Consider the following 9,721-nt stretch of genomic DNA (forward strand, 5'->3'; position numbering starts at 1 on the left):
GATTTGTCCAAATTTTATACAATAAAATTATTTTACCTTAAAAATTGCCAAAAATTTACAAACACAACATAAAAGAATTATAAATTTGAATATTTTTATAAAAGTATCTTCAAACATTTTATATTTACATGTTAGTGATTAATAATATTCGCCAAGGTTTCTAAACCTTAAAATAAATTTGTATCCTTAAAATTTTCCCTGATATGTATGCATATACCAATATTGGTAAAGGGAAATGAACTCAGTATTGTGAACAAAATTAAATTATTCATCATCAAGAAGTGTTAACCTTTCTATAACAAGAATTAACTAGATCTAGTACCTATCAAGGGATTTCATTTTTCCTGCACATAGAGGAATAATTGTTCAAGACTAAAGATAGATACTACCCATAAGACACACAAAGGATACCATATTTAAGAAAAGACAATTTGACCAAACATAAGGTTAGTGTTTTTAATGTAGGATGTCATCTTATTATTAGTTAATGTTGAAAACAAAGAGAAGGTTAGAAAAATATTAAGCAAAGTTTTGTAGCAAAGAGGAGCGTTTGATGGTTGAGCATGCAAAGACCTTAAGTACTGTTTCAAAAAGTTTAAAATGAATTATTGGTCTTATTTGTTGAGCATGTTAGCCAATGGGGAGCTCAAGTGCTCAACACATAGTAGCATATTTCAATTGTCAAAAACCATGAGCTTTTAAAGATGAGAGAAGGATAAAGGATATTGGCAATATTGTGATAACTCATGGTTCATGAGTAACTTTGTAGTACTCAAATCACCTAAATGGTTTACTTATCTAATGCTCTAGAAGAAAATCAAGAAATCCATTCTTTGTTGGGTTTTTCAAGAATACATGAAGAAAAGAAACCTTATTAGTCATTAAGAAAAAAAATCGTTTCATAAAATTGAGCAAAAAACCATAAATTAATTTTGCCAAATATTCATATTGATAAAATAAATACATTATAAATTACTCATTCATAAATTATTTGATAGTAATACCATATATTAATCACTTTTAATATAATTATATTAATTACGTCATAAGGCATTCCCTTCGAGAAAGACTCTTCTAAATGCCACCTTGCACCACTCTGCACCTTCAAAATTAATGTTAGACGATTTAACAATAATCAGTGATCGGAGTAATAATCAAAGTAATAATCAATAATAGTTTTAGTTTAATAGGTAATAATAGTTAACAAAAAGAATTAGAAGTTTAACTCCTAGGAAACTCATTTTAACCAGTTTCCTCCCCGATAATAGAAATGCACTTGTATGTCTGAAATGATGCCTACTTTCTTGGAATATTCCAAACCAGGATTGGGGGTTAGTCAATTTACACTACCTCTACGCGCTTCCATTTTTCTTTTTCTTTGATAATACGAAGCCCGGTAACGTGAACAAATGTGGAAATGGAGGGAAGAAGTGGCCTGACCTCTTGAATACTTGTGTAAGATACACATACAATATGAGTTCTATAACTTCTACCATGTTGATGAAAACAATATGAAGGTGAGCATGGAGATGCCAGTTCCATACACAATAACTACGATATGAAGGAAATATTCGGCTGCAAAATTCGTATGCAATCATCCATACTTTTGCGCATTGATTGCTGAAAGGGGGTTTGCAGTATACATGATTCTCTTGGTCGTCATATCAATCTTCTAGAAACTAAATTTCAAACACTTTCCGATTTGGCTTTTTATTTCCATTCTCTTTCTCGATTTTTCACTTATACGGCTTCTATGTGACTTGAACATGGGTCTAACCTTCTTCAGTTTTATAACCTTTTTGAAGATTTATTATGCATTTTCTTAAGTTGGTAGGTTAAGAAATCCCAATAAGTCTCAAGGAGTAAGCGAATACTCGTTTTAACGCAATGGCATCATATAACCCACTATTTATGTGTTTCAATCGAATCAAACGATTGGAAAAATGCCAGTCTTGTTTTCTACAGCGGAACCAAGTTTTGGGTCATTGTTAATTTATAGGCTTGTAATTTAGGGACAACATGTTCATATTTTGTTCCAAGGTAGAACTACAGTTTCTCTTTTTGTTTTTTTCCATAATGGTATAATGAATTGTGAGCCAAAGAGATTTGCAATGCTAATAAAAACATTATTGAAAATTTAACTCTGTTTTGTTGGTTTAACCACTTCCTCTGGCAATGTCACGCTCAGATCAATTTGTTGATGGTTCGCTTCCTCCAATTTATTAAGGGTTCAGTTCCTCCTTGAGTTTGTTGATGGTTGGATTCCTCCTCATTGGATAGCCGAGTGTAAAAATATTTCTTCATCTCTTCTTAATCAACTTCATCCATTAGGGTTGGGTGATATTTTATTCAAAATAAAACTATTATTTATATACCCAATGTTATAATTTAAAACTATAGTTTTCAATCTTCCCTATTTGGCCACGTGTGATTAAAAATATCGGAAGAATAAATTAATATATAATTAAAATCACTTTAGATTCTAAAATATTTGGAAATATATATATATATATATATAAAATTAAAATAATTATCTAGAAATTTCTTTATAAAAAAAAGATTATGTATAAAATATAAAAAGAATTGTGTATATATTTATGATTCAAATTCATATGCAATTAAAGAATTATCTGGGCCTTCTATCTACTTATGAAATTTTATTTGAAAAATTTGTTGATGAGAAGAAAAAAGCATAGTGCTACTTCCGAGCTAGAAGATATTTCATGGGTATTATTGCCAAAGAAGTTATTCTCCTTATTTCGAAATTCATAGATGCTCTTCCTTTTTACTGGATTACTAAGTAAAATTATTATAAGAAATTTATTGATTAAAATAATTATTTATCTAGAATTTGAAGGAATATGTTTGTTATAAAAAAAATTGATATTAAAATGAAAATGTTGAAGGCACTAAAATAATAATTAGCCTGAACTATCCATTGATGTTTTAAATGTTTTATTTACAAACCTAATTAGCATTAATGAATTAGAAATTAAAAAATATGATTTATTAAAAAAAAAAATTACAAAGTTGAATTAGACATCTGTGTTTTCTTTTCTCCGAGGGGAGATCTTGTTGTTTCCCTTTATATCTCACATAAAAATGATCCATCATTGGTTAGAATTCAATGCATCATTGGCTATAATTCAATGCAGACTCCATCTCATTTATAACATCTATATTTCATATGATATTAGTTATTTATTCTACCTTTGAAAAAGCACATGGGATTTTTTTTCAAAATATAACTAGAAATTGCACAAGTTACAAAGGAAATGTCGTAAAGCAAATAACATATAACACTAATTAATACTTCTTTACAATTGTTGAAAGACAAAGAAATATCAACTATGAAAATATCAAATATGGAAAACGTTTAGGTTCATGATTCCACTTTCACTTTTAAGGAAAAGGATTAGATTTTTAGAATCTAAATCTTTGTGATCATCTAAGTAAAGGGAAAATTTCAATAAAAAGGAATTCGTTTACTCATATTCTTTTACCTTTTCGGCACAATGATGGGTGTGTAGTATGACGTAGAAATTATGATCTCGTGTCATAAGTGGTGAACAATACAATGAGGTTATATGAGCAATAAGACATGGCAAAATAAAGCATAAGACATGGCAAAGTAAAAATTCCTGCTCGCACACCATCAATTCAGACTTAGATCAAATTCTTATCTAATGATTTTAAATGTTAAAATGTAAAGAAGAAAGATCGAACAATAACATCCTGTAGACAAATCGTTTTGGAATAAGTAACTACTTCTGAATGCAATGGCATTGATGACAAGTAAAGCTCTTTTAAAAAGAGGGTCTACTTGGCATGAACAATAGATGTGAAATTGGAAATCAATTAGTAGAGCACAACATTTATATCACAATTTTTATTTCACCTAGTCTCATAGAAAAATTCCACTTCACCATGAAACCAATTTTGTTTATCAAAGAATTCCTTAATCCTGCCAACACTACTACACTTAGTCAGGCCAAAAACAAAATGGGCCAATCAACAATCCTTATTTATTTCAAACTAGAGACATCGTGGATTCAGCAAGCACTGAACAAAGCTAGATGGGGTGGTGCAAGTGCTTTCTTTCTTTCTTAATTCATCGGTAATTACATATATAAAAGCTAAAGTAGGATGAGGTGTGGAAGAAGGGGGTACATAGTGGTTAAGAAAGTCAGGGTAAGGTTTGTTAATCTCGATGTCATCTTGATACCAACTTATAAGAGAGGGTGAGGCCCAGGAGATGGTGCTCAAGGTTGAAAAGAATTGGATAGCTTATCAGGAAGGGGGATGGGCACATTTCAGGTCCAGTTCATCTAGGGATGTGCCTAAATCCAGAGCGGTGAAAACAACTTAACCTCGCTCTAGATCCAATGAGAACGATAGAAGAAAGTATGAAAAAGTTACATAGATTGTATTTATCTTCCTGTCAAAGAAATAATAAACATTGACACCAAAAAAACTGAATTTTAGCTCAAAGGAATAAGCCTATGTACAATGATCTCATGTTTAATCATTTTCTATTAATGCCTGTAAATATTTTGATTCTTTAAAGCCTTAAAGAAGTGATGAAAATAGACATTAAACCTCTTGATTTGCAGTACTCTTCCTGTTAAAGGATTGTTGGGCTGAAAGCTTACCTCCTAATTCAAACTTTCGAGGCAAGCTTGGCTGAATCTTGAACTTCTAATATAGATTTTTCAAATGCAGTTGACATAGGGGTGAATTCTTCGAGCTAAAAATGTTTTTGGGGTCTAGAAATAATGTCTGTCGGCTGAGAAACATAAAGAGACCGACAAATGATTTATCTATTCGAAAGTAATTGATCAAGGCTTAAATTTCACACAAAATCGAGCACGATAAGAACTTTCGATCTTATTTGGCTTTCTTAGGATGTCGTTGATGCAATGGGCAAGCATGTTATTTATTTTTACACCAAAGTAATGATGAAATAAATAGAATGAAAAATTATTGGACGAATACAGGAAATACTACTTCAAAGTAGTCGAGATTGAGACTGAGCCACCAAGAAAATAAATTGTAGGGAAAACTTGAGGTCAATTGAAGGCTATACTCTAGATTACTTGAATATTAAGCTAAAACCTAATAATAATGCTAATCCAATCAGTTTGAATATGAACCAGGGATCATCGTCGGTTGTGGCTATGGAAGCAAAAGCAAGGGAAAGTAAATTCTATGTATGCTTAAATCTTGGTTCTTGGGCACTTCTCATTTAGTATATGGTCTTGATCATTGACACAGCCAATCAGTATCTGCAATATATTCACAGTTATAATAAAGATCAACAAGTTGAACGAGTGCACAAATCAAGATTCAATTGACAGTTAAGGTACTGAGATCTAATGGTGGAAGAGCTTTCAATCATCTAACATTGAATCTGACGGTGCAGAAGAGTGCAAAGTGGCTGCTAGGGTGTTCTTCCTAAAGGGAACGTCTTATGGCTTAATTATTATGTATAACTGGATTTTTCCAAATTTTCTCCAATTTGGTCATTTGTGATTAAAAATATGGGAAAAATAAATTAATATATAATTAAAATCACTTTAGATTCTAAAATATTTGGGAAAAAAATAATATATAATTAAAACCATTATCTAGAAATTTCTTTATAAAAAAGAATGGTGTATAAAATATAAATTTATGATTCAAAATCATATGCAATCAAAACATTGTTTGAGGCACTCTATCTCTTTGTGAAATTTTGCTCGGAAATTTTGTTAGTGAAAAGAAAAAACACATAGTGCTACTTTGCTATAAGATTTTTCATGGATATTATTATCAAAGAAGATATTCTCCTTACTCCACAAACATAGAGGTCCTTTTTTTCTACTCAATTACCAGTAAGTAAATTATTATAAGAAACTTTTTTATTAAAATTTTTTTTTTTTAATCTAGAATTTCAAGAAATATGTTAGTTATAGAAAAAATTGATATTAAAATGAACATGTTAGACGTATTAAATAATAATTAACTTCAACTAGGTATTAATATTTTAAATGTTTTATTTTAGAAAAACTAATTAAAATTAACGAATTAAAAAAATAAAATTTGATTATTTAAAAAAATTAATTACAACTATAAAATATACCTTTGCATTTTGTTTTTTGAAAAAAGATATCTTATTATTTTCTTTTACATCTCAAACAACAACCATTTATCATTTATCATTGATTAGAATTCAATCATTTATCATTGATTAGAATTCAATGGAGACTCCATCTCATTCAAATATCTAAATATTTTAATTTTCAATTATAAAAAAATATCAGTAATGTTTTAGAAAAACTGGTTCCTTTCAAAAGTGGCATATGTTGTATTATCTTCAATTATTCATTTAAAATGGTTGATGTTATTGTATGAGTATCCTGTTCATTTAAGACTACAAGGGCCTCAATCCCTTTCTCTTCTTTGCGCATATATATATATATATATATATATTTCGAATAACGAATTTTCTAATAATTTATTAGATCGTTTAATTAATTCATGAGATTTTTTTTTAAATCTTCTCAATGCAAGGATAAGAACATTCTGGCTTTCGTATTTTGTTTTTTATGTTATTTTCCATAATGGTTTCGTATTTTGTTTTTTATGTTATTTTCCATAATGGTATAATGAATTGTGAGCCAAAACAGATCTCAATGCTAATAAAAAAATTATTGAAAATTTTACTCCATTTTGTTGGTTTAACTATTTTTTCTGCGAATATAAGGTTCAATTCAATTCACTTATTCCCTTCCTCTTACAGGCTTCCTCCTTTTTGGAAAGTCTAGTGTACAAATATTTCTCCATCTCTTCTTAATAACCTTCTTCATTTTTCTTTGTTTAACTAGGTAAGGGATTCTTAAGGTTTGATAGATTATTTTTTCAAAATATAATTATTATGTATATGTCCAATGTTGTCAAACATTTAAAACTAGAGTTTTCCCAATCGATCATGTGTGATTAAAAATATGGGAAGAGTGAATTAATATATAAGTAAAATTAATATATAAGTGATGTTTTATACACGTCCTTTTTTTTATAAAAAGGGATGTGTATAAAATATAAAAATAATTGTGTACATATTTTATGATTCAAATTTATATTTAATTAAAGAATCGTGTGAGATACTTTTTCTATTTGTGAAAGTTTACTAAAAATATGTTGATGAGAAGTAAAAGCACAATGTTACTTTTTAGCTATAAAATATTTTATTGATATTATTGTCAAAGAAGTTATTTTTTTTATTTGGACAAACATAGATGCTTTTCTTTTCTACTGGATTTCCAGTAAGTAAAATTATTATAAGAAATTTGTTTATTAAAATAACTTTTTATCTAGAATTTCAAGAAACATGTTTGTGATATAAAAAAAATTGATATTAATATGAAAATATTGAAGGTATTGAAATAATAATTAGCTTCAATTATTCATTGATGATTTAAATGTTTTATTTATAAAAAAAAAACTAATTAGAATTAATAAATTATAACTTGAAAACTTGATTTATTTAAAAAAAATTGATTACAAATGTGAATTAGACATATGCATTTTCTTTTCTAGGAGATCTCGTTGTTTTCCTTTGCATATCAAACAACAACAATCCATCATTGGCTAGAATTCAATGCAAACTCCATCTCATTTATAATATCTTCTATATTTCATATAATATTAATTATTTATTCCACCTTCGAAAAAACACATGAGAAATTGAATGCTTTTTCAAAATATAGTTATTATGTATATGTCCAATGTTGTCATTTAAAACTAAAGTTTTCCAATATATATATATATATATATATATATAGATATAATTAATTAAAATCACTGTCTTGAAATTTTTTTATAAAAAAGGACTATCTATAAAAAATAAAAAGAATTGTGTATATATTTTATGATTTAAATTCATATGCAATTGAAGAATTATTTGAGGCACTCTATCTATTTGTGTAATTTTATTCAGAAAATTTGTTGTTGAGAAGAAAAACACATAGTGATACTTTCAAGCTATAAGAACTTTCATGGATATTATTGCCAAAGAAATTATCCTCCTTATTTGCACAAACATAGATGTCTTTCCTTTCTAATAGATTATTAGTAAGTAAAATTATTATAAGAAATATGTTTTTTATAAAAAAAATGATATTAAAATGAAAATGTTTAAGATATTGAAATAATGATTAGCCTTGACTATTCATTGATGTTTTAAATATTTTATTTAGAAAAAGCTAATTAGGATTAATGAATTAGAAATTGAAAACTTGATTTATTTAAAAAATTAATTACAATGTGAATTAAACATGTGCATTTTCTTTTTTGAGAGATCTTGTTGTCTTCCTTTGCATCTCAAACAACAACCATCCATCATTGGTTAGAGTTCAAAGTAGTCTCTCTCATTTATAACATCTTCTATGTTCCATATAATATTAGATATTTATTCCACCTTCGAAAAAACATAGGGGAAGATAAACACTTTTTCAAAATATAACTATTATTTATATGCTCAAAGACATCATTTAAAACTAGAATTTTCCAAATCTTCTCTGATTATGACATTTGTGAATAAAAATTTGGGAGGAATAAATTAATATATAATTAAAATCATTATCTGAAATTTCCTTTATAAAAAAGGAATGCATATAAAATATAAAAAGTATTGTGTATATATTTTATGATTCAAATTCATATGCAATTAAAGAATTGTTTGAGCCACTTTATCTGTTTATGAAATGTTCCTCTGAGAATTTGTTGATGAGACGCAAAGTTACACATAGTGCTACTTTCTAGCTATAAGATATTTCATGGATATTATTGCCAAAAACATTATTCTCCTTATTTGGACAAACATAGGTGCCCTTCCTTTCTACTATATTACTAGAAGTAAAATTATTGTAAGAAATTTGTTTATTAAAATAATTTTTTATCTAGAATATCGAGAAATATATTTGTTATAATTTTTTTTTAATATTATAATAAAAATGTTAAATGTATTGAAATAATAATTAGCCTCAATCATTCGTTGATGTTTTAAATGTTTATAGTTACTATTTATTCAAATATCTAAAAATTATAAAATAAAGGAAATATAAAGGTCTCAATTATAAAAAGTTATCAATAACATTAATATTTCTCTTTCATTCAAACTGGTTTACATTTATATCACATAACATATCACATTTGTCTTCATCTATGTTCTTCTTCCATATGCTACCCATTTATGGCATTGGAAGGTCTTGGTATCACTAGGATTATTCTTTATGTGTGTGGGCTTCTTTAAAGTGGATTCTAGAGGATTCATATGCAGAAGAGGTTTGGCTTACCTAGGAATGGATGGTGTTGTGGGAAACCTAATGTCACAAATCTAATGTAGTGGCTCCTGTGCAATGCTTGGTCTCTCTGTGAGAAGGGTCACACTCAAAATTTTTGAGGTTTGTGATGATAAAATTTATTATAGAAAATATCTTGGTCGTGATTTAGTAGACCTGAGAGAAACTTCGACTAGATTTCTTCCCATGGGTTATGAACTAGGATTAGCACCCATGTTATCTCCAGTTCTGAATTTGCCCTCTTGGGTCAACTCTGACATGTCACCAAATTTGAATACCACATTTTTTAAGAAAATAATTATATTATACATAAGTGGGCATAAAGTGAAAAATGAATAGCTTACCTACCTTGAAACAATTGAAGTTGTAGTAAAATCATA

This window comes from Pinus tabuliformis, chromosome 4_2 (assembly GCF_031772625.1).
Source record: "Pinus tabuliformis cultivar Carrire ecotype Pingquan chromosome 4_2, CPIR1, whole genome shotgun sequence".
Classification (NCBI taxonomy): domain Eukaryota; kingdom Viridiplantae; phylum Streptophyta; class Pinopsida; order Pinales; family Pinaceae; genus Pinus; species Pinus tabuliformis.